Raw genomic sequence first — 25,990 nt, 5'->3', positions numbered from 1 at the left:
ATTTTTTTAAATATTCATAATTTGTAGAATTGACTTTAATACTGCTAATTAGTGGTTGGAAGTGTTTTGTTTTCGCAGGCGTGACATTTTTATTTAGAAAATTTATATCTAAGATGTGTAAAGCTGGGTTTTTATTAATATTTTGTTTAGCAGTGATATTAACTGTCATAATTTTATAGGCAAAAATCGTGATTTAGTGTTATTAGAATATATTAGAATTGACTTGTTATTTTCATCGACAAATGAAATAGGAAAAGCAGGAATAAGCTTTAGCAAAGGGCAGGAATATACGAGACTTTAATACACAAAAAAATGTCTTACACCCCTTGTATTAAGAACAGTTTTGATGGTCATCATAAACTGCAAACATATGTACTATTAGTGAGTGATCTTCAAATCAAAAATCTGATATGAGCTGAGATAGAAAAAATTCTGCATTTTGTGAATTTATGTAGACTCGAAGAGTGGCTGGTTTGATACTGAATCCTTCGCTTCTCAACAATATTTTCCTTTTAACGTGAATTGTATGCATTCAAAGATCACTTTATAGATCAGAAACCATGAACATTATATTTACCTTATGCCCTGACATTTCGAACAGTCTTATGAAAAATACATCACGTGATAAAGGAAAGTTGGCACCACTGTCCGCTCAGTCCAATTCAAAACACAAATTTAAAATTTGTTTATTCGAAAGAAAAATTCGCTGAAAAGCGCCTTATATTTGTTACTCTGAATTATATTCGATAAAGGTTACCCAGGTAATTTAAAAAAAAAATTTTAGTCAGAATGACAGAAATAGAGATGACGACAGTTTCGTCCTATTACTTTTTTGGAGCATGTTTTATAGAAAAAATTATTAGCTCGTGACGTCACGAAAGCAGGGAAAAACTTTGGTTTAATTTACTATAAAAGTTTTACGGTTCGTTTTATTTCTGATAAAATCGTGTTTCTATGATTATTGGGATGAAAGAAAATTTGGCTTTCGTCCTCGATTAGTATGAGTTGTTATTGATGCAGAAACACCTGATTTGGTTCGTTGAGGAATGAAAATGGGAATGAATGAATGGGTGCGTGATTGATGAATGATTGTTATATGTTGTGTGTGTGTTGCGCATATATTCAGCAATTTTCCATTAAAGTATTCGAAATAAATGTACTTTTGGCAAAATAGCTGATTTTGAAAATTCGAAATTACTATCTCAACTATGTCAGGATGTGTCGATATTGAGTATTATTTTTACTATGGGACAGCAATATTGTATATTAAACTCTGCCACATATTTTGCTAATCAAAACAATAAATTTCTGCTACAAACTATACCCGCCCATCTACAGTATATGTATGTACATATATCGAAATGTACAAAAAGACTATGATATTATTATTCAGACAGTCAGTCAGAGCAAACCAGTTATCGGCATCACAACAATTGCTGATTTGCATGATCGCTTTTGGCCGAGAACCCATATTGCGAGCGGCTGACAACCAGTATATCATGAACGCTCCGAGCATAGGTAAATAATCATAATAGCAAAACTCGTAAAATGGATATATGAAACATATTTGAAACAACATAGATCGCACTCGAGTGATTCGATAGACAAGAGGCAAAAGCGTTAAGAGACGGCTAGAGCAAAACCATGAGGAAACTGGAATGTCGGGCACAGGCAGTGGTGAGTAAAACAAAAAATGTAAATGCAAGTTAATAAGAATTAATATTAAAAGCAAGAAATGCCATACTACGAGACAACAACCACACTGCACAACATTTACGTACATATATAGGACCATATGTAGTTATATATGGTATGTAGGTTCATATGTAAATCTATAGGTGCATGCTAAGTACAATGCAATTGTCTGTTGTTGTTTATTCGAATTGCCAACCGACGGCCCAAGTGTGAGCTGAATAAAGGCAGGTAAGATTAGTGAGTGAGTGGGACACGTTGTTGGGCGGAACGTCAAACATACATGCATATGTGTAAATGTATGAGTGTGTGTGTGTCATTGGTGGCAGTAAGCTGAGTAGTTATGTTGTAGTGAGCGGCATATTTTGAAGTCGAATTGCTTTTCGCTGTTTTTGTTATTATTGTGTGGCTGTTCGCTGTACGAGCGCTCACTACCCATGTGGGTGTGTGTATGTGTTTGTGGCTGCCTACCTACCGGTGAGAAGCGGTTTTGGTTTGAAGTATCTGGCAAAACGTGTTTGCCCGCTCGCTTGCCTTTGCCTCCGGCTGCCTGCCTCCTCGCCGCTGCCAGCCAGCATTGAATTTGGGACAAGATTTTTAAATTTTATTTAAAACAACAAATAACAACAACAACGCTGACAACATCAACAACCGCAAAATGCGCGATGGGCAAATTGTAAAGTTGGCAATAAAAAAAAATTATTTAAAATTAAGTTATAAGTAGCTACAACAAGTTGGCTGCTGCGCCAAAACAGGTCAGCTCCGTTTTTTGTTGTATTTTGGAAATTTTCAAATGTGCTTTTGCGAAATTTCAGTAATTTTTAGTAGAAAAAATACTGTTTTTGTAATTTTTTTTGGTAATATTTAGAAGTTTCATCACTTTATAAATATTAATTATAATCAGACTGAGAAGTCGAGGGCTGTTGATTTCACAGTTTTTCGTCGAAATTAGCCCTGTCCGGCGTTACATGAAATTGTTGGATTTATTAAAGAAAGACATTCCTTTCAACTTTTCGAAAAATTTGTTCTTGCATAAAGTAGGTATATGAACGCTTTATTGGGTTTTCGGAACACCTATATTATTTATATGTATGTACAGAAAGCTATTAAATTTAGAAATAAAATTCTTTTCTTAAAAATGAAAGCCCTAATGGATGTGTATTTTCTACCCTCTAAGTTTCCATTTACAAATTTTATTTTGTACAACGCTAGCTAGGGTGGGTAAAAAAATGAATATATTTTTCGGTTTGAAAAAAAATAGTTTGTCAGACACCTCCACGAAAATCTCTCCAAGTATGAGTTCTTAATTGTAACGCCAATATCCACCGCTTTACAGTTGATTTTTTCTTATCATTTGATAGAGAAATTCATATCTTGCTTCCAACTAGTTGCAAAAACATCTCGTCTGATAGATTTTGTATGAAATTGAATGCTCTAAAAAATGATCTTCTACGATTTTTTTCGCAAACCTAACCGTTTAAAAGATATTAACGGCTACTCAATGAAAAAAAAAAATCATTTTAAAATGGAAAAATCACAGTTTCGTTGGAAATTCACTGCTATTCTTCAAAGTACCAAGTGAAAAAAATATTCGTTGTTTTTACACATACATACATACATACATACATACAGTGTACAGTACTCTGAGGAAACAGACAGTTTCAAAGGCGGCTAAAGTCCTCTACATACTTCATATGTGAAATCAACTTAAAATAAACACCATTAGTCTCAGATTCCTGAACTTGAATCCAAGATAATATCTTAGGCCAAATCGTATCCAAAGATACATACAAGTATATGAATTATTTTTAGCCACAGTATTGGGTATCAAAGCAGATGTCACAATATAGAAAGCACTTGTATATAGCAGTTAATATTGCTTTTCAGTCCAGTCTGATGCCTCCAAAACAACCATTACCAAAAATGAAGTATATTTGGGAATCCTCTGCATCTGTTAATAACACCGAAATAGTATCAATAAGAACATCTTTTCAATGAGAAACTAAAGATAATATTTGAACTAAGGCAATGGAACTACGGAAACTATAAGGCGATTTCCCAAAAAACGGATTATTGTGAAAAAAATACACTTCAAATTCCTTCGATCATTACCTGACAAATATAGAAGAAGGTCGAAAGAAAATACTGATACTAGATCGGTGCCACTGTTTTGAAGAAATGCAATATATAAAAAGTTTAGATGTTCTAAGCTTAAATTGGACCTCAGACGAAAATATTCTCGGCGTTTTCGGTACTGTAGAGGGATTTTATCAGCCACTCCTGAACTCTTTGATATAAGACCACTTAATTTTGATACACCTTGTAATAGTCAGTTTCTTATGTTCTTAAATGAAAATGTTCGTCAGTCCAGCTGGGATTTAAAATAGAAACCCTTGAATTCGGAGTTAAAATAGGTAGCTGTTGATAGAAGAGGTTCCGCAGGTTTCTGTTACATCCAATTAAATACTACGGTTTAACGTTAATTGCTAACTTTTCGGTTTTGCTTTATTATTGCCTGTTTTCTTCGTAGAATGACAAGACATAGACTAAGCACGCACTAAGCCAAAAACACTTTCTTTATTTTTATACTCTTGCAACATGTTGCTAAAGTGTAATAGTTTTGTTCACCTAACGGTTATTTGTATCACCTAAAACTAATCGAAATACACTAAGGTGAAAACCTATATCACGAGACCACTTGACCGATTTTTATCAAAATTCGGTAAGTAATATTATTCTAACATTCCTGCATTACAGTGCGAAATCAGATAAAAACCACGCCTACTTCCCATATAACACAATTTTCAATTCTATCTAATTCTTTCACTTTACAGTATACAATTCAAGAACCAATCAATGGATCCAGATAAAACTTTGCACGAATAGTGCCTTTGAGGTGTGCCACCTTATGACCAAACATTTTCCAATTAGGACCAAAACGATTCAAACCACCAGATACCTAATATGTGGACGCCAGTTTCTATTGCGAACTTTTTACCGAAAATATCGGTCAACCTTTTAGATATATTATTGAAATACGAAAAGAATTTTCCTCGACTGTGATTCTTGCAAGTTGCCAGAGTATATAGTGTTCGGTTCCACCCGCACTTAGCCCTTCCTTACTTGTTTACCTTTCTTTCATTTGTATTAACATTTCTTGGACTTGAGTTTCACATTTTTCGGAATTTCAATTTAGTACGAAAACGGAGTCACAGGCAAGTGTGGACGTTTGCGATTAACAGAAACAAAAGCAATAGCTAGGTATGTACAATACATATGTATACAAAAACTAAGAAACTGGCTAAAAATTAACAATGAGCCAATAAGCTAACAAGCAGCCAGCGAGCGGTAAACCAGTCACAAAAACGCAAACGCAGACAGAGACACTTCAGAGTTAGTTTGTTTGAAGGCGAAAAATGTGGAATGAGCGCGAAAATGAAAAACTGTACAGTATAACAAGAGCAAAGGTAACACATAAAAGAAATAAATAAAAACAAATTATTAAACTAAACGAGTGCGGTGAAATTTCATATACATGCTTACGTACATACATACATTTTACGTTGTTGATTATTAATGGGATCTGACGGCGTCACGGGAAGTTAAAAAAAAATTATAGAACAAGAAAAAACGTTACTTTGCTTGCACACAAGCTATAATACCCTTTATAGGTGCACTCCTTATAGCATAAAGGGTATACAATTATATTTATCTTGATTTTGAACGAGCGAGCAGCTTGTATGGGAGCTGTGTGCTATAGTGGTCCGATCTGAACGATTTCTTCGGAGATTGTTGTGATGCCTTAGGCAAAAATCTGCGCCGAATTTCGGGAAGATATTTGGACAAATAAAAAAGTTTTCCATGCTGGAATTTGATTTTGCACGATCAGTTTGTATGGCAGCTGTATGCTATAGTGGTCCGATATCGTTTATAACAAATAAGCTGCTTTTTGGGGAGAATAGAACGTAGGCAAGATTTCAGATCGATAACTCAAAAATTGAGGGACTAATTCGCGTATATACAGACAGTCGTCGACGTTCTGGATATTAAAAATTCGTTGTAAACTTGACATACCCTGTTCGCGGTATATAAATTTTTTGGACTAGTTTAATTGTAAGCGACTGTAAATAATAATTGAAACATAGCAATTAGTATTGAAGAATAGGCGCGAAAATAATATTTTTACACATAAAAAATAGTCTAAAAATTATATATATATTTTTTTTGTTATTGTAGAAAATTATGATTTCTGCTTTTTTCACTTCAAATCCATTTGTTTGTGTGGGCGTACGTCGACTTAACACTTTTGGGCAAACATTCAATGTTGCTGGTCACATGTTTATAAACACTGCAATGCCTACAGACATCTGTATATGTGTATGTACATATATGAAGTTAAATTTTTTTGCGCAAACAATTTGTATTTCCATACAATTTTCACTTTATCAGCTGTGTGTATATGCATGTGTGCGCGTTTGGTTTTTTTGTTTTGTTTACACTTTGTTGTTGCACAACGGTGTCGCCACTAAATTTGCTTGTTGTTGCCACATACACACACCCGTTCAAAGCCATGTATCTATGTACCTGCGTGCAGACGTCGACGTAGAGCTACACTCCCGCAATTACGGAGGCACACACACACGCACCCACAAACAAAGAGATTCTCAGCGCCACATTTAGCTGTGTTGTCGTTGCTTTCAAATTAATTATTTTTGCTTTTGGCTTTGCAACTTCAATGCAGCAAACGCACTTCCTCATTACAAATTCACTTCACGCACAAACACACTTACTGTATATTATTTCCTTTTTTCCACTATAAAATTATTGTATTTGTCGCCGATTTGAACATTTTCTTCTCCTTTCAGCTACTAAACAAACACAAACCCAAACGCACTGACACTTTTTCCTACACGCATACCTAACACTTTGCTTTTGCCTTTGCTGGCAAAATCACAAAACACTACGCGCGATCCGAACTAAAATTTATCCGTCTTTGCGCGTTCACGTATCAAACACAAATAAATGTAAACAGCCGCATTTGTGTTGGGTTGGCGCAGCGCAGACAATTGGCAACTCTACTCTCGCGTTTGCTCTCTCTCTCTCTCTGAAGCGCCGATTGCAGTAATTTACACTAGGTGGCAACGCCAGTAACGGTAAACATGATTGCAACACTGTTTCTTTTTACTATTTTTAGCTATTTAAATGTTCTTATCTTTTACTATTCTCGGATAAAATTTTCTTTTTTAAATATTTTATAAAAAAGAAACCTTTTCTTATCTTTTTAAGATACACAAAAAACAGTATTAATGTTAAGTTTATATCTTAATATATTATTAGTTAAAACCTTGATGCTGGATATCGTCTCCCAAAACATATACTGTGTACAGTGCCATCTGCAGTCTTGGTTCCGAACATAGCTAATCCAAAAATTTCAGACAGAGTGTGTAAAAAAATATTTATTGGCATTCTTTGCTTTTGGTTTATTAAAGTTTCGAACCTGCGAGCTCTTGACCGGAAATAATAATAATACCAGAATTTCGATTTCCGGTAAAGGAAATGGAAACGTGTTGGCCGTTCGCGAACTCTTTGAACAAAGAAAGTAATATGTGCTACTTATTCTAACCCGCCAACTTGCAGGTAAGCTTGGTTTGAAACTGAGGTTTTGTGGTTCTAACTAAAACAAAATTGTCTCTGATAGTGGAATTAGTTGGTCGGTAATATCACCCTGAATCCAATTTAATGCACAGTTCTGTGCACTTGTGTTGGTGAGTCTGGCGATGGCGGAATAAGAGATGAGTTGTAAACAAAAATGTACTCCTCTATATGTCACTAATCTTTGCTAATAGTCGCCTCAGTAAGTGATGTCCAAGCTCAGTCTTTATAAAAAATATAAAAATTTTAAAGGCAGCTTAAAAGTCCTTCTCAAGAAAAAACATTAATTTCGGTAGCAATGACGTAGCTTCTTGAGGAGAAACGGACATGTGCAAAATTTGAGGGCGATGTCTCAAAAACTGCGGTAATAGTTCCAGTATAAACAGACAGCCGAACGAACATGAATAAATCAACTCAGCTCGTCACTCTAGTTTGTTATATACAAAAAGACGCTCGGCAAAGTAACTTCGATTATATCCTAGATATAATGGTATTCTCGAATGATCGACAAGAGACATAACACATTTAAATCATATTTGCTTAATTAGATTCTCTTAACATCAACAAAAAGTTATACTTATTTGAAATTCCCCATTCTACTTAGCGACACGATGAGATAAGCTCATAAATGTCAAATGCAATGCAAAAAGAAATAAAAATTGTGGTTCGAGGACCGTCGAATAAGTCCTTTAATTTTATATTCAGTTAATGCTTAGACGTAAGAGTATACATAAAGTATTTACATAATTATAGGTCTTACATGGAGCAGAGGATAATAGAATAGTCGATTTTCACAAGATCATTCACTATAATTCTGAGTTTAGCTGTAGTGAAGCAGCTCAATTTCTTGACAGGAAAGTGAAACTCTACATAGCGAGCAGAGAAGTAGCGAATCAAACCTTCAATATACACAAACCTATTTAACATTCAATGCAAAGTTAACATTTCTCACAGTCTGTGACTTATCGAGCAACGCTCGTGCTTCAGTTTGCGTGCGTTCGGGGACTTATTCGTCAAATATAGCGAAGAGTTGTTGCAAACCGCATTCTTTGCATGGCAGACGACTGCGCAAAAGTTGTATGATTGAGTAGTTTAAGAAGTAGAAAACAAGAAGAAGACAACCACATCTGCATTCATGCGAATTAATACAAACATACAGACATACAGATGTGGAAAAAAGCGCATGCGCTTAAAAGTCAGTTGAATAGTCGAGTACACATGTTCCAGTGCTTGTAAAAATGTGTAAACGCGCACAACAAACACCAATTAAGCGATCGACAAATTTTATTTGCACAGACTGACGAGTTGCGGCGACAAAAAGTTGTCAACAGCTGTGTGCATTAGCAACAATTGTTCGTTGCCGAGACGGCGATGCAAAGTGCTTTGGAAAAGTGGCGAAGCGACGTCGACTGCGCGTGGCGTTAAAAGGCAAAAAGATGCTGAGCATACAAACAACAACAAAAATAACATGGAAACAGCAATAAAACATGCGCAGCAATGACAGGAAGTTTAATTAGAATTTAATGCCAAATACAGGAAAGTCGAGCGATCCGCTGCGGGGCAGCAACACGGCTAAGTTGCAAGCTGTAAAGTAACAAAAGGCGCTAAGACAACGAGGTGGCCAGAGAAGTTGGCAAACAGCAGCCGCAGCGGCAGTGGCAAATCTCTGCGAATTCTGTCACCAACCAAAGGAGGCACAACAGAAACGCTGCAACGATTATAAATCGTAATTGAAATGGATTAATGTCATTTTAAATAGAAAATGCGGTAGCCTTATTGGTAAGCGCATATGTGGCCATAGAAATGTTCGATGTGGGGTCAATGAGGAATGTGATGTCATCCATACAAATAAAGCGCAACTAATTGCATTTGCACTTGCTGCCACATTGCTGTGGCAAATGTGCTGTATGTGGCAACGTGAATGCATAAAAGGGTTCTTTAACGCGAAATAATGCGAAACTGGCATTTGAGGCTCGCTGTTAACCTATTACAGAGAGTGTTTACACAACCGGAAGTATATAGATGTTTGCGAGTTTGGGCATTCTGGTATCCTCGTACATTTTAACTTCATTACGGGTCACGGGATCACCGAATCGTGGAGCCTTACAAAGGTGGTACTTTCTCCCTGTTCATACCATCGGAGTAGGTTTGGGCTGAAAAGCGCCACTTCAGGAGTAGTAGGCCAGTAAGCCTTTTACAGATGTATTAAAGATTGTAGGGAAAATTGGAAGTTTACTATCAGAAACTACAAAACAAAATTAGGGTCAGTATTTTTGAACACTTCAGCGTTTCAAATAGATGTGGCTGCCATAAAGGTAGCAGGGAAACTACTGCTTAAGTTCGCAACTTCCTACAGAGTACTGGGTATCCACTAAAGTAGCAGGGAAACGATACAAGTCTTGAGTTCACCGTACTTGTCAACTACTAAGCACTCGCAAAGTCACAAGATCTTTCAGCAGTTACAGAAGTGGCTTAAAAGTTGATGATGAAGAATCATCTCAATACTTCATTCCAGAGTGAACCGCCTTTGCAAGATCGTGGCTAAAACACCTTGGATATTACACCTTCAGACTTCCAGGTGAATTTTGCGGAAAAAGACGTCGAAGCAGGCTTGCGATGGGAAAAGTCACTTTGTCGATACATGAGAATATATGAGTTTTCTGCCATCAAAAAAGGATGTCTTCAGTAGTCCAAGTGTGATTCCTAAGTTGCGGATCTGCTGTCGAGCCTAACCTAACATTTTTGACCATACTAAAATTGCGTAATCCATTGCGCTACAAAATATTTTGAAAGTAATTTAAAGGGTTTGTATCAAACGCAAATCAAAGCATGGTTCGAGTAGTGATACTGGAGTAAGAGAGCTTATCAACCGCACTCGTTCCTACCGTAGCGACTTCAGAAATTATGCCAATGATTGATTAATTATTGTATACAGAATCTTTGTGTGAATGGCTATGTTCAACCGTCGATCAACTGAATAACCATTACTAAAAGTGGCAGAAGATCTGATAAAAATCGCTCTGATTGTCCATTTTTGAGTTATCGTTTACATCTAAGAAGTGAGTTAGATTAACACGGGGTTTTGGAAGGTGTGAATTTCTAGCTACTAAGAAAAAGTATTGTATATCATTTACTTTTCTAGGCTATTCCAGTTAAAAGCGCAAATCCGACTCTAACATACTCTATTTAAAAATCACGAGCCTCACAAAGAATATAAAAAGCAACGGGTGTTTAAGTCCCTGGAGGCTACAGTGTTTCACAAGTCTATTAAACGAGTGCATACCGATGTGTGTGTACGTGTATATGTGTAAGTATGTGATGAGTAGCAACAAATCCCGAAAAGGCGTGAAAGCTTCTGTAGCCGAGCGGGCGACGCATTGAATACTAATGAAATTGATGAATAAAATTAGCGAGAGAGAAAAAGCCAAAGATTTATGATGACTTTCTTCAGATTTGCGTGCAAAGTGAAGAAGCAGTGCTGGAAGCAGCGGAATAAAGTAGCTGTATTTGTAGTGATAAACTCATCTGCTGCTGCGACGCACAGTCACCGGCTGTTCGGCTAAAGTGCCAACGCAGACATTCCGAGTTGATGGCTTCTTAATAAGGATATAAATTACGTAGAGTAATATTGCTCAACGCGCCTTTTTCTCCTGGTGACGCTGTGCAGCGGCCAAGCGACTCATAGCGATGCCTATCGTACTGCTATTTGTGGCAACATTTTGAACGCCGACAATTGCCAGCAATTGTTGCACGAACGTGCGCAACTTAAACGCATTGCTGTGTCATTGCCAGTAAACAACAAAATTATGGCAGTGACGGCGTCGGCGGCGACGGCGAACAATAATTACTGCCGTCGCAGCCATTTGCTGCTATTGTTTTGCGTTGCCGGCAGTAAATGTTGCGCATGTGGCACATTGTAAATAATGCAACACAAATTGACGTGGACGCATATTGTCGCAGTTATGTATGGTCAATGACAATTTCAGATGGAATTTATAGATTTTCTGATTGTTTGTATGTGTAAAAAAATAGTTGTTGTTGCAACATGTTGGCCAATTTCAAACGTCAAACAAATGTGTGTAAATATGCTATAAAGAGCATTGTCAACGTGTTTGTAGCATGTTGCACATTCGCAAGCAATTGCAACCCTTTTAACAGTGGCAGCGTCTTTGTGTTGCATGAACGATTGCATTTAATTTCAACTAACTGTTTGACAATATAGCGCATGTTCTATATAGTTGTCCTCGGCAGAAGTGCTGTTGTTGCTGTTATCTTGCGTGTGCTTCACATATTTGTTGTGGCATTTTGTGGCATTTTGTGTTCTTTTTTGCTGCTTTTGCTTATGTGCAGTTATAACTCGTTGTTTTCACCTTGAAACCGTTTTAATTAGTTGCTAGCAATGTCATGTCATGCCAACATGCAACATGTGGCAAGTATATGCGTGCATATGTATTCACAAATAACAATAAGCAAGGAACAGGCGTGGCATGTTGCATCATATTGTACTTTATACATACTTACACAACGGTTGCGTGTTCAGCCGTGCGTTGATAGATTATCCCAAAGCCACAGACAGACATACATACATATGTACATACATGCATGCATGAATATTTTGATATATGTCTTCCGAAGTGGACTCTTAACTGCATTATAAATATTGCTTATTCGATATCAATAGCGGCGAGGGAACGGAAGTTCCTAACGGGTTTGTACACTTTTATACTAATTTGGTTTATCCATCGACTCGATTTTAAGCTACGGTCCTTAAGATAATTTCAGTCAATCTATAGGTTATATTGGGTTAAAAGTTCGATCCAAAAACGTAGCTCACTTGGAAAGCTGAGAACCACCGTCGATTGTGATATCTAAATACTTTCAAGTATTGATCGAAAATACCCTTAAAAAACTGTAAAGTGACTAATATCAATTTCGGCTAATTCAACAGTTAACTGCTATCTAAGGCATTCGTTCCACTCGCTCACACTCGACTCGCAGTTCTCATCCCTTTACTCTTCAAATACCATAAGTGCTTAAAGCAGGTTTATGTTTTCTACCCGAATGTGAAGAAACTTCTCGAAGGTAAAAATTTCAATCAGCGTGAAGAGGTATCATAAGGCATACAATTTTGTAAACAACGACCAAATTTTCTTCGTTCATATATTTTGATTTCGTGCGAGTGGACTAAAGAATTCAGAAAAGGTCATGAAGTCATCAAAAACTTGCCTCATGTGAGTCGTCTACACAAATCTGTTAATGACGATAATATCGAAAATTAACTAAACAGTGCTTGTAAAGTATCGTGATAGTATCAAAGGTATAAGAGAGAATCTAAACATATTGAACGCCACCCTGAAGTAATGCGAAAGCGGTTTCTGGATGGAGGCGAGGTTGTCTAGAGGAAAGTTTTTTAGTGACCACATACCATTACTGTCAATGACGATGCGGACACAATGACGATGCGGAAGGCATTTTGCTTAACCTCCCCCCGCTATAAAAAAACATCTTTTATGGAACGACTAAACACATTTACTTTAATGTTTTGGTGTTGAAGCTTGTCAATGCTAAACCTGAATTTTTTCTAAAAATGACCGGTCACTCCGGGTCAATTTTAATCAGATGGCATTACTGTTATAATTATGTAAGAAGAAGTAAATATCTTATAAAACTGCTTTTTTCTACTATAAAGCCTTATGAACCTGTTAGCTAACCCTGCAGGCTCAAGATGCTATCTGCTTCGCTAATGAATACATAAAGCGACTTGAGGTGATGTGGCGCCTCAAGTAAGTATGTACTATATTTCACAATTTAATCAGTTGGCAATAGTTTGAAGCGTGATCGAGCCATTTAATTGCTACTTGCCACATTATATAATGTATTAATTATGCCATATAAGGTGGATTGGAGTAAAAACAAAATTTCTTTTTGTTAGCACTCTTTTGAAGCCGATTATTGACTGCCTTAAGACAATCTCGGCCGGGCCGTACATACTCAGCTGGGCAGCTGCAGTTGTTGCAACAATCCTCCTTTTTGTTTTTAACTTTATAGCCGCGAGTTGCGTTTGGCCACCTTGTTGTTGCAGTTGAATGACTTTGGCGGCATTTGCTCGTGTCGCTACTGGCGGCTAGTAAGCGCATACAAAAGGCCTTCTTATGCTGTTATAATATTTATTGGCTCAGCTATCCATAAGTGCAGCTCTGTAGTCTATGTTTGTGTGTGTGTGTGTCTGTGTTTGTGAATCTGCAATGCATAAGCGGTTTTCTGGACGTCGATTGTGCTGATGATAATGCAATGCGATTATGCGTTCTAATGTTGTTCTGTTGATGTTGTTGCTGGTTTTTTCATAGCGATCGCGCAACAAGGCAGAATGTAATGTGATCAGTTATGCACTGACGTTGCATGCATCAATAGTTGCAGTCAAACGCACTTGCAGCCATACACACAAACACTCATACATGCATATCTATATGTGCATGTCGATATGTGCTTGATGTGCGGCAACAGCAAAAAGGTGTAAGAAATTTTGTTACGACATGTTTTGTATTCATTCTTTGTTGTTTCTTTGTTTCTGTGGTTTATAAATAACCGTGAAACTGTAACGTCTAAACATCTTAGCTGCAACGGCGAAAATTGATTTGTAATGGGAATATAATGCGCGGCAATAGTTGATCGTTTCAAAGCTAACCCTGCAGGAAACCAAACTGCTAGAACATCTGGAACAGATTTCCAGCACAGCCGACTGTATGGAGGTTTGTAATGGTTAGTCGTAGCTGATTTATCAGTATAGACCTTTAACATTACGTACCTTACAAAATTTGGTCTAACGAAGCCAAATTACTAATCTTTCGTACCAATAATGTGATGTTTGGTGATGGACCCTAATATAGCATATTGCTCGGTTCTCTAGGCGTCCATACAGCACTTAGACGCTTGATAATGAGGTGGAAGCCAAAAAGATGAGATGCTTTAGTGAGTAAACTACACTTAACTGTCAAACAAATATGATAATTTTGCAACTAGTACGATTTCCTCATATTGTACAAATTCAAAGTTGTCTAACTATCCATCTAACAGAAATTGATTCGTATCTAAGCAGAGATATGACATTTACTCATGACCAGTCACCTGTAGGAACAGTGGACTTCGCCGGTATTGATTCGACGAAGAGTTGAGACCATTACTCATAAAATTATTCTGTATTAGAAATAGAAATGGAGTGGTATTCCAATGCCATTGTTTCTCAGTATATGTTGATAAGCGTCAGAGAGAAGTTTTGGAGAGGGAAAATCTCAAGCAAGGTTAAAGAAAAAATGCATAACTTGAACGGATATAAATTTTAGTCAAAATACTAGTACTCTAGTAGTCCAATAGTATTGGTATTGACATCAAATAATCTTCATATGGTACCAACAAATTTATAGAACATTTTCTTGCAGGGTACGAACGCATACTACCAGCTTCAGACACACCTACTTGGGAATAAAGTTATATGTATGTGCATATTTAAGTCACAAATCTAATGTTATAAGAAAAACTTCATAATATTTATAGTGTAGCATCGTAAATGAGGAAGCGGAACTTGATGTTGTCTGAGAAGCAATTACTCGCTATAATTTCGTACGCATCTGTTCTATACTAACGTAGCAGGTTAGGTCAGGGTCAACGCTTTGGTATGGGCATGTTATAAGCTTGGAAAAATAAATGTTTGTGTGTGAGTCTTACAAACTGCGGAAGCTATAGTAGAAACAGAACACTTGCAAACAAATTTTATTAATTTTATGTGAGTAAAATTTACCGTAAATCAACGGATTGCATCTAATCAGTGTGGTATTAGACATGGTTTGACCAGATATTCAATTCGCAAAACCATGGCAGAAATCGGAGGAACATTTTTCAACTACCAAGCCACTTACAACAGAAGGTAAAGAGATTGCAGCGATGTCTGAATATGTCTATATATGTGTCTTGAAAAGCTTATACTGCTTTGCGAACAATCGTGGTCAGGCAACATTGAATGTTGACCTAAACCAGTAGACAATCTGACAAGGTAGTTACTTAAGTGTTGGAGAGATAACTTTTGCCTTTAGATCTCTAGGCATTGGTAAGAGATAAGGAGATCACATCACAGCAAAATATTAGTACAATTTAAATGGATTCGGTGAACCACAGCACCATCTATTATCAAACGAAAAATAAGAAAATATGAGAACTTCTCTCACTTGCTTGTGTAGAGTCTGTATATATAATTTATATCGGCAAATTATCTAGCCAACTCTTTTTTCTAAGCATCCCAGTCAGTTAATATATTTTTCATACATAAGTGTTCATATGCTGTTGTACACCTGTACACTCACATTAATCCATAAAGATAATAAATGTTCTCGGAATTAAAAATTTATTAATTATTTAGTAACAAATCGGTTGCAAGCTGCACAGCACGCGACCAACAACACGACAGCACTTGTGGCAGAAGCTCCACACCGCTATGCGTAGGCATGTATGTACTCGTTTATGCATAAAGCACTACAAGTTGCAGAAGAGCAAAGAGAAAGGTTGAAAACAACAAAAAAGGATTTGACTTTGCGGACCAAGAGGAGAGTTGGTTTGATTGTAAAGCAACTTGACACACCTTCTCGGTCACTTGGCGCAGCACCAGACACATGGCAAGAACTCTGCTGACCAAACATAAAATAATAGGTACTAATACGCAGAAGTGCTGTAAACAACAATAACAACATTGTAATATAATTTTCACGCTAGTTACAAGAGTTTTAACACTCCAGCATCTGCGGATCGTCGGTCCTCCAGCACATTCTTCTGCCAACAACAACACAGCCAGTTCTATTATGATTTACATGATTATGAGTACGATTATTATCAATCAAATCGGTTGTGTACGTACATATTGATTAAATTCTGCTAACATCAAAAGGAACAATGTTGCTGAGTTGTTATTGTTGCCTTCTTGATTGCCTTTAATTCACCGCACTTGCGTGAATGTGAAGTTTGTTGGTAGTTGTCCGTTTGCTGGACATCTGCGGTGGGTTACCTGTACTAGGGTGGCCTATATTCGAAAATTTTGGCACCATGATATTAGTATATTTTTATGATCTGATCTGATTTTTAGAGTGATTAAATGTCAAAAATTCCCTTGAATCATAACATCTGATCTCTAAATAAATATACATTGTGACTTATTCTAATTTCAGAGCGTCTAATCTAATGCAGGTGATATCACATCAGTTTTGCAGCATTAAGCTAATGCCATGTAGTCGCTACTGTCTATGCTCTCTTAATTTATGTAATGTAAGAAGATTTACTTAGATTGACAAAGATCAGTGGTCTTAAGATGTCATCATAAGATCTAATTTGACTATATGAAATAATCTGTTTTTTTTCACAAGAGGATATCTCATCATATTAGACTAATTTTGTAAGGGCTCAATTTCAATAAATCGGATTTAATATCTTTACTTAATGTAGTCTGATGTCTGCGTGTGATTTGACCATATCATTTTATATGTTCTGGCACCTAAAAAAATCTCATAATATTATGGTAATTTGGTAGAAGTTAATAACAAAAATCTGATCTAATGTCTTCACATGATGTGATCAGATGCTTAAACCATATCATATGATCCGTTTTCACTCCTTGTGTAATGTCTCATCACATTTTACTAATTTTGCTAAGGCCAATCTTAAAAATTTGATCTAATGCCTTAACATGATGTGATCTGATTGTTTGACCATATCATATGATATGTTTTTTCATCAAATAATATATCATCACATGATATTAATTTGGTAAAAGCGTGCCTCGAACAATATTATGCTCTATATTGTATGTGCTGAACTAATTACACATGCGTCAATTTCATATCATGCGACATAATTTGATATCACATAGTCTCAGCTCATAAAAAATATTCTAACCTGATCTCCTCATATCGTAATATGAGTTTATCTAATTTGATTGAACATAATTTAAAGCTCAGTTATCAGTTATAATTAAATTTGGTGTAATCTCTTAACGAATTTCAAAACACATCACATGATAAGATGATTTATAGTATGAGCTGATGTGATCAAATCAGATCTGATCTTCATATAAACTGATTTATTTATTCTCCACATTCAACCCCACTTTTCAGGTTACCACTGGGTCTATCTACAATTATGTACAACTCACTGAACGTCAACAACAACAAGAAAAAAAGGAACAACCGATCATCGAACGAAGCGTGTAACAAAGTTTTAAGTGCTTGCGATGGAAACATTGTCTGCTAAATATGCTAAAAGTCATCGTACTGCGGTCCTAGGCTCAACGCGCCAAGTAAACACAGTGGTACAATAATAAGAAATAAGTCTGTTTATATGTACAAGTACATATTAGTGATTGGCTATGTGCATGCCAGAACATCTTCCTTGAAGTGCCTGTGTGGCAGAATGTTGTTGCAATAATTTGTTGTGCATTGAGCCTTGTTTGTAATGACGGTAAGACATGCTACTTGCCACATGCTTCATGAGCAGGCAGGCGATTGTCTGCTGTTGCACTCGCTAGAACTTGCAGCAGCAACATTCGCACCTGTGTGTGTGTGTGGTATGAGCGCTTGTAGTGTTGCAATGTGTGCGTTTGGCTGTGATTAATATGCAACGGGCCAGCAAGCACCTAATGCTGCTGCAAGTCAGAACAATAACAACTACAATAATAACAGCAACAACAAAAGCCATATCGGCCAGAAAAGTTTTCATTTGCCTTTTGAGCATCTTTTCTGCTTTTTTTGCACTTTTTCACTTCTCCCATTTGACTTGGCTCATCTTCCTCTTACTCCTTATCTATGTTTGTATGTTTGTATAAATATGTATATATATATGTACTTAAGCTCCAGTAACGATTTTTAATTATAATAATCTCTAGTGTTAATTGCGATAAATTTGCATGAAATTCGAGATGTCGAAATTAAGATGAAGAATCTATGAAAGAAAGGAATATAACCAGACTTTACTTAATCATGCAGTGTTTTTGTTGTTAGTTGCGTGTACATAATTTGTATAATGCTCTATTAATTAAAAAATTCCGAGAAAAAATACCTCAAATCGACTTTAGAATTAATTTGTGAGCGAGTTACTACATGCATCAGTCATTCTGACTGATCATTTTAAAATCCTCCCTGTTACATAATGTTGTCCATTGGGCCTGGACCCAGCATGTGTATGTTAGATCAACACGGTGCGAGCTGGATTTCCAGTTAAATTGTTTTTTATAAGTATTATTTCCTTTTCAATCCGTGGCTCATACTCATTCTATAACTTTAGCTGGATTATTCCTGATTTTCGGTTCTTGGCTAGGCTAATTTCATACAACTGCTCGCGGATAATGAAATTTGAACCGGATTGACAAAAAAAATATATTTCATGTATTTTAATGCAAATCGTTATTATAGCATTTAAAATAGGCACAGGACAGTAAAATCAAGACAACGTTTAATCCAGATTTCCGTAAACTTGTTATATGCCTCGGTTGGTATTTTTGTGTTTTTCGGTTTTGACTGATTTTTGGAGCGCCATTCGCTAAATTGTTGGGCAATTTCGACTTCATATTCATAAACTCACGTCTCATCACCAGTAATGAAGCGTTTGATGAGTGTAGGGTCCTCAGCTAAGTTGTCAAGTATCTCTTTTGCGACCTTTACACGACATCGTTTTTACCAAAGGTTCAGGTCTTTCAATACGATTTTTAACCAAAACTCGTCGAAGACGGTTTTCAAGCCGAGGTTAATGGATGACTCAAATATTTGTGTCCGTGATAAAGTAGACTGCCCAAAACATTTCTGCAAAATTTTCAAGAATTCCATAGCCGTGATTCTATTGGAAATACTACTATTATTTCAAGCAAACAAGATTTTGTTTATAAACTTCCTCTCATAGTTTTTGGCAGCCCTTGGCTGGACAAAAATCCGTTTCTGTTTTGGTTTTTTAAACTGACTGCTGTGAGAACTGTCATCATGTCCCTCCTAACGTAAGATGTTTAGTGGTATTGTAGTAATAGAAAACATCGTATAAACTCGAACGACGAGTTATACAAATTATATCTATATAGTAAATATAATATAATACAGCTGCGTTGGCTTAGACATTAAAACCGAATATCTGAAGGCTCTTTAGCTTCGACGATATTTGTATCAAGGCTAGTAGGTTTTTTGGAGAATTTTCGACGCGTTGTAAAGAGCTTGAGAAACTGTTTCAAGTTGTAATGGAAAGAGGAAGCTTTTTTTGCTACAAAACCAGTTCCATGCTCGCCAAACTGATGCCAACAAATCTAGTTTTGTGAAATCTAGTTCATGTAGCAATTATCTTAAACATCGGGAAGAACCGCCGACACAATTTAAATGAAGTGACCTATAATTTCGTGCCTCGTGCTTGTCGCACCAAAATTGGGTGAGTAGGAATATAATTTAATGTGCTTGGTAGAACTAAGACCTCAACGAAAGCAATGACAACTTTGGCAGATACTAAACTTGTTGCTAATAAAAAGAGATGAACAGAGACACAGTCTAATGTAAAGTGAAATGGGTACCGATCATGCTGCGGGGGTACAACCATTTAATGCGCCAAGTGTTTCACAGTTTTTCTTTAATTTTTCACCAGTCTAACCAGTCCGTAATCCGGCTATAAGTGCAAAAGTAGATAAGTATATGCTTATGCACTTAAACCATTTCAAATTGCCGACCGAGAAATGCGCCAACACCACCTTCGCCAGCAGAAAATGCAGCGTGAAGTAGAAAATTTGTAAAATTCGCAAAATTTACGGTGAAATTGTTTTTGTTTTTGCAATTCTAGTTTTTCTTCAAGATAAAGTGCTTCGTTTTAGGAGGTCGCCGTCGGTGTTCGGTACGCCACGAGCCAGTCAGTGAAGCGTTGCAACAACAAGCAGACTAAGTCTGATAATGCAGGCGATTTGAAAGCAGCAGCAGCAGCTTCGGAACCGGCAATGTGTTTTAGTTGCCGCTAAAAATACAACATAGCACGTACCCTTATCTACGGACGATGAGTAAGAGTACGAGTATACACGCATGTACATAGGTGCTCTTATTAGCTGGTCGTGTGTCTTAGGCGCGTGAGGTGGTTGCGGTTGCTGCTTGATGGCGTGTGCGCCTGCGCAGTTACACACTACAAACACGGCCTCAGCTGAAGCTCCACGGCTGCATTTTGCCCACAGACAACAAGTTAGTTGCGCGCTTCACCGCTGCTTGTCTGTGGAGCAGCAAGGCACTGGGCCAGTGTAGCAATCAGTTATTTAGTTGGTAACTGCAATTGCTGGCGGCACGTAAGCATACAAGAATTCTGACCAGCAGGCACATGCTGTTATGCGCTGTACATGCTGTAGAGCTCGTTGCTGGTCATTGGTTGGGGAAATGGCAAGGTAAAGGCATTTCTACTCCTGAGCATGCGCCATATTTGCGATTTGCTTTTAGCTAGTTACTTCCAATGGCCCTACAAGTAGAGGCAAAGTATTCATTAGAGTAGTAATCTATTTGCTATTTTGAAGTTGCCCTCTGGTTGATGTGCTAGGTTTGGCATTTAAAAATTACAACAATTTATATATTCTCTTCACATTCGTTTTCTCCAAATTTGATTGCCTCCAAATATGGTCAGAGTTTAACTTGTAAGTTTTTGAGGATTTGCTTTGTGTTCAGCAAACAAAAAAGTTTTTATGTAAGACTATATTATATAAAGTTCAAAAAATGGCGACTAGTTCGAGAAACACCGAACTTCTTCAGGTTGTTTTCGGTCGGCCACGACGCAAAAAGAAGATACGATTAATGAAGAGTTAGCGCGAATCGAGCAGACATTCAATATCTTCTAATTCAAAAATGTAGATAACAGCCATTTACCTAGTAGGATTTGCTGAAAATTTTAAGCTTGTGAATTATCTGATTATATCTGATTATCAATTTCAGGTAATTAGATATTTGCAGAGGCTTCACAAGGAACGAAATATCAGACAAAAGTTTTGGGTATCTAACATATATATCATAAGTAAACTCGTTAAGAAAATTTCATTGCCGTATTAAACTATCAACACTGCTTTCCATTCGTGCCACATATGCTGAATGTTGAAATGCTGAAATGCGCCTGAGCACATAAAAATGTAATTGAGCACCCACATACTCCTACAGTAGAATTCGGAGGTAGCAATTGCCACTGTTGCGCTGACTGACATGGCAGCCCACATCTGATGATGATTGCTTGCCGCAAGTGGTTGGCTACCGGCGATGAGGGAAATGCATTAAGAACACTTGTGTGCCGCACTTTTTTTCGCAGCGCCAAACCAACTAACTCGTCTGCTTGGGGGCGTTTAATCGGTGCGCTGGTCGGCTGACTGTCCGAATAGTTGACAGAGTGGAGTTGGCATGGTGGCATTGTGGATTGACATTGACGGTTTGAGAGCGTGCGCACAAGACTGCAATTGCTACGCCATTATAGCCAATTGTGCGCAATATTCGAGTGAGGGTGTGTGTGTGACGACCAGCAGCATATTTGTGGTGCGCATTTGATGATAAAAGCTTTAAAATTCTAGCGAAGCATTTCTGTAATTCTTCACTTCTTTCACGACAACTTAGTAGAATTTTACTTCTGCGTCGCCGCGCTACATTGTCGAGCGTCTGACCCGTATTCAAGCGCTTCGCACCGCTGGCAGACGCTGCATTTCCATTCTCTGCCGGCAAGACGTCATTTCACATCCACACAGGCCGTCGAGTGCCCGGAGAATTGTACACTGAACGCAAAACACATTTTGTTGTCATAAATTCGGCTTTTGGTGCGGCATTTTTGTGCCATCATCGGCGAGTGTTGATCGTAGCGCGCTGGGTGTGGCGTCAAATGCATTTGTTGCACAAACAAATCAACAAACAAGCACTCAGCGCTAATAAACAAAACAAAAATAAAAAAAAAATGTAGAAAGGAATTAAAAGAACCGAACAGTGTGATTACGACCCTGCATAAGTGCATGTGGCTGTGTCTGCTTAGCTGGTCACTTGCACTAGGCTCGCCATACACACACACATGCACACATATGCACATATATGGCTGCGCTGTGGTCGTCAGGTAAATATTTGTGATTACTTTGTTTTGTTGTTATGCTTCGGTTTTATGGTTTGCACTCTTGACATCGTCATTTCGCTGCAACATTGTTGTTGTTGATATTTCATATCTGAGTGCTGTCGTCTTCATTGCCTCCAATAGCAATTAATTCAACTTCGTGCATTCGTCTCGCCGGTTTTGCCGATTGACCTGTCGCCGTTGTGGCATATTTTAATCACTTCTTTTCGATGTTCTTACTTGGTGCCCCGCAGCTGCACTGGCAGGAGTGCAAATCGGAACAATGACCTGTATGCTATTCACCTTTTTGGCTGCAAAGGACTACTGCTCGGTGGCAAAAAAAAATTTGTGTTTCTTAATCACTACTCATTCGTTTATAAAAAGAAAATTCTCCTTCTCTTCAGCCCACTAGTAATTCCTTTTTTTTCATTGGCTTTAGCACATTGGAAGTTGTCATAATCGACAAAACTGATCAAATATGATATTATGTAATTATTTCTAGTAAAGTTGTCTTCGGCACAAGCATCCAGACCCACATCAGTAAGATTACTGTTAGTTACTTTAGTTAGCCATTTACTTTAAATAATACAGCTGGGGTCAGTTATATATTTTGGTGGACAGACGCAGAACACTATAGTATACTGTGAAACCTCAAACTCAAGCTCTCTCTTTCTTCTAGAAGTATCCCGATTCTCCACATGAGTTAATTACCGCAATTTTACAAAAGCGTTGTGCACACGAAAGGAGCCATTAAATCAATTAAAGAATATTTGCATTAAATATAACCAGAAACTATATAGTCTTTCCTGAAATAGTCAGCAAGTTTATTTACCAAAGTTTAACGCACAAACGAACCCACATTGAGTTAAAAGTTGTAAACAGTATCTATACGTATAGACCAGGGCTGTCCAGTAAGTGCTTGGCCAACAAAATAATAATGAAATAAAGCCTTGGTGTATATGCTTGTTTTGAAAAACATTCCTTGCTAAAGCTAGGTGAAAACAAGCTAAAATCAAGCATTACATAGAGATATCAATAATTATACCCGAAAAGGGAAAATTAAGTTTGCCACGATGTCTGAAACATCCAGAAGAAATCGTCGGGGAACCTATAAAGTGTGTAAGCGTGTCGAGCTGAGTCGATTTAGCCATGTCCGTCTGTCCGTCTGTCTGTATATAGCGAGAACTAGTTCCTCAGTTTTTAAAATATCGCTCTAAAATTTTTCACACGTCCTTCTCTCCTAATGAAGCTGCTCATTTGTCGGAACAGCCGATATCGAAGCACTATAGCACATAGCTAGCCTATTTAAAATAACGATGGCAATTAAGTCCTTGTATCGAAAACATTTTTAGTTGACAAGATATCTTTGTGAAATTTGGCACAGATTATTACCCAAAGCAACGGTATAATATCCAAAGAAATTGTTTAGATCGGATCACTGTACCATATAGCTGTCATACAAACTTTCCGGTCAAAATCCAGTTCTTTAAGGAATCTTTTGTATTTGTGAAGGGTAATATAGCTTCGGTGCAATCGAAGTTAAGATTTTTTCGTTTTTTAATTTCTTTTGGACTGGTCAGCCAGCCACAAATGTTTCGAATAATTGGTTTGTTAGTCCAGCGAAAATTTTGAGAAATATAACTCGAATTGAAACGTTTCGATACCTTCTAAAATAAATAATAGAATCATTTTCATTGGTTCAATTGATTTGGAAGAAATATTTCTTAGAATAAACGATATATGCTTGTAGAGAGTAAGCTTCTCTCTCTCTTCTATATCGATGTAGTGTAAAACATCGACATCGTGTATATTTCAAGGAAATTTTTGGTTTGATATATGTAAGATTATTCACTTCAATAATTTGGGAAATTATTTGATATTGTGTACTGTCTAAGCTCCATACATTTCTGCTCGTTTGAAATTAATTTCAAATATAAGAAGATTTAAACATGTACAAACACGTATTTGAAATTACCAATGTCAATGAGATAACAAAGAACACCACGAAGGATCCTTTCTCCGCCATAGGCCAAAGTTGAGATATTTCTCGCGATAAATCATCGACCATTTAACTACCAATACGTACGACTAACCGATAAATAGCGTTAACCTAAATTTACATACAATTAAAATGGTGAAAGTACGAAGCCCAACCGACACGTTAAAACAAAAATTCCCACTCCTTTCTAAAGCTATTTAGCGGCATAAATCTAAAAATCTGTAAACGAATAGACGAAGATTAAAATGGTATTAGAGATAGAACAGAGAATGAAGCCAGCGCGTGCAAAAGAGAAAAAAATGGCAGAGAAATAACACAAAATGCCACAATGAAACGCCAAAAATGTGCGTTCTTCGCGAACAAAAGGAAGTGTGAGTGAGTGAGTGGCGCATAAATATTGTCAACTTGCCGATATAAAGGCGAGTGATGTTTTGCCAAAATGAGAACAACCACAACAAACTATAAAACGGATTATGCTGGCTATAACAGCGCATTAAAAAATGGGATTAAGGCTTGTGGCATGTGATGAATTTGGCGCATAGAGGAGTTTAGCCATACGCACATGCGCACATACATGTATAAATGTAGTTAAATGTCGGGAGGCTGGTGAATGTTGGCCTGCAATGTCCTCATTTCAAAATGCTAGTCTATTAGCAGTACATTTCGAATCATAACTGAACAATAAAACACCTAAAAGTATGAGCAATCAATGTGCCGCCATACATACATACTACATACATACATATTATATATATGTTATATTTATATGTGCATATGCTAGTGTGTGTCTGCATGTTATTTGGCTGCAAGCCAATGACCAGCTCGTTACATTCCCTCAATCACACACTCAGTCAGTACGGGCGATCATTCAAGCCAACAACTGGTCAGCTTGCCAGTCAGTCATTGTCACTGCCAATTAAACTATGTAAGCGGATGGCATAGCAGTTGCAAGCCAGTGCTCTACGAACAACGTGCAATACACAGCGGGATGACAACGCGAATTCACTCATAGCCCCACGCACACAAGCATATTTGCCGCGCGTCTCTACTGCGCAGGCGCGCACCTGATTGAATGCCTATTGCAAGCGTTCCCAACTCAACTTCATATATATATATATATATATATATGTGTATGCGGCAGTTGCATGCGACGTGTGAAACGTCGTTGCCGTTTTGCGTTTAATTGAAAAATCAAAACGTGCAACGTGCTGTGCAAAGTTCCAATACTCATATTCACACAACGCAGACACACACACACACACATACACATGCATAGTTGCCTGTTGTTGCGCTGAGCGTGCGAACATTATCGAATGTTGCATTGCATAAAGTTTAGAACGAATATGCGGCATGCTTACCAATCGACGTTTGGACGATACGTTTGGCAGCTATGTACCGCATGCAACACGCACAAATCGATTAGAGATATGCCGTACATTTGCTAGTACATCAGAAGTGGTTGTTATTATGCGCATAGTGGGAATTCGAGGGATAAGTTGCTGGCAAAAATGTGCGCAATAAATACTTGAAATTTCCAACCTCACT

At 37.3% G+C, this 25,990-nt stretch overlaps 1 protein-coding gene and 1 long non-coding RNA gene across 4 annotated transcripts in view; one reads left to right on the top strand and one right to left on the bottom strand.

Annotated features, from left to right (window-relative positions):
- LOC106623853 (tyrosine-protein phosphatase 10D) overlaps positions 1–6,596 on the bottom strand; it is a 126,075-nt gene extending 119,479 nt beyond the window's left edge. For all 3 annotated transcript variants that reach the window (XM_036362489.2, XM_070110805.1, XM_070110804.1), the window contains exon 1: positions 6,483–6,596. The gene's annotated coding sequence lies outside the window, so the exon portion shown is untranslated. The remainder of the gene's footprint in view (positions 1–6,482) is intronic.
- LOC138857621 (uncharacterized) lies at positions 1,222–6,669 on the top strand. The gene is made up of 3 exons (XR_011396785.1): positions 1,222–1,518; positions 1,582–1,677; positions 6,558–6,669. It is a non-coding gene; the product is annotated as an uncharacterized lncRNA (long non-coding RNA).
- The last annotated feature ends 19,321 nt before the right edge of the window (positions 6,670–25,990 follow it).

The sequence above is a fragment of the Bactrocera oleae genome, chromosome 5, assembly GCF_042242935.1.
Source record: "Bactrocera oleae isolate idBacOlea1 chromosome 5, idBacOlea1, whole genome shotgun sequence".
Classification (NCBI taxonomy): domain Eukaryota; kingdom Metazoa; phylum Arthropoda; class Insecta; order Diptera; family Tephritidae; genus Bactrocera; species Bactrocera oleae.
Note: the sequence above shows the minus strand (reverse complement) of the source record. Positions and strands in the feature narration are given on the sequence as shown.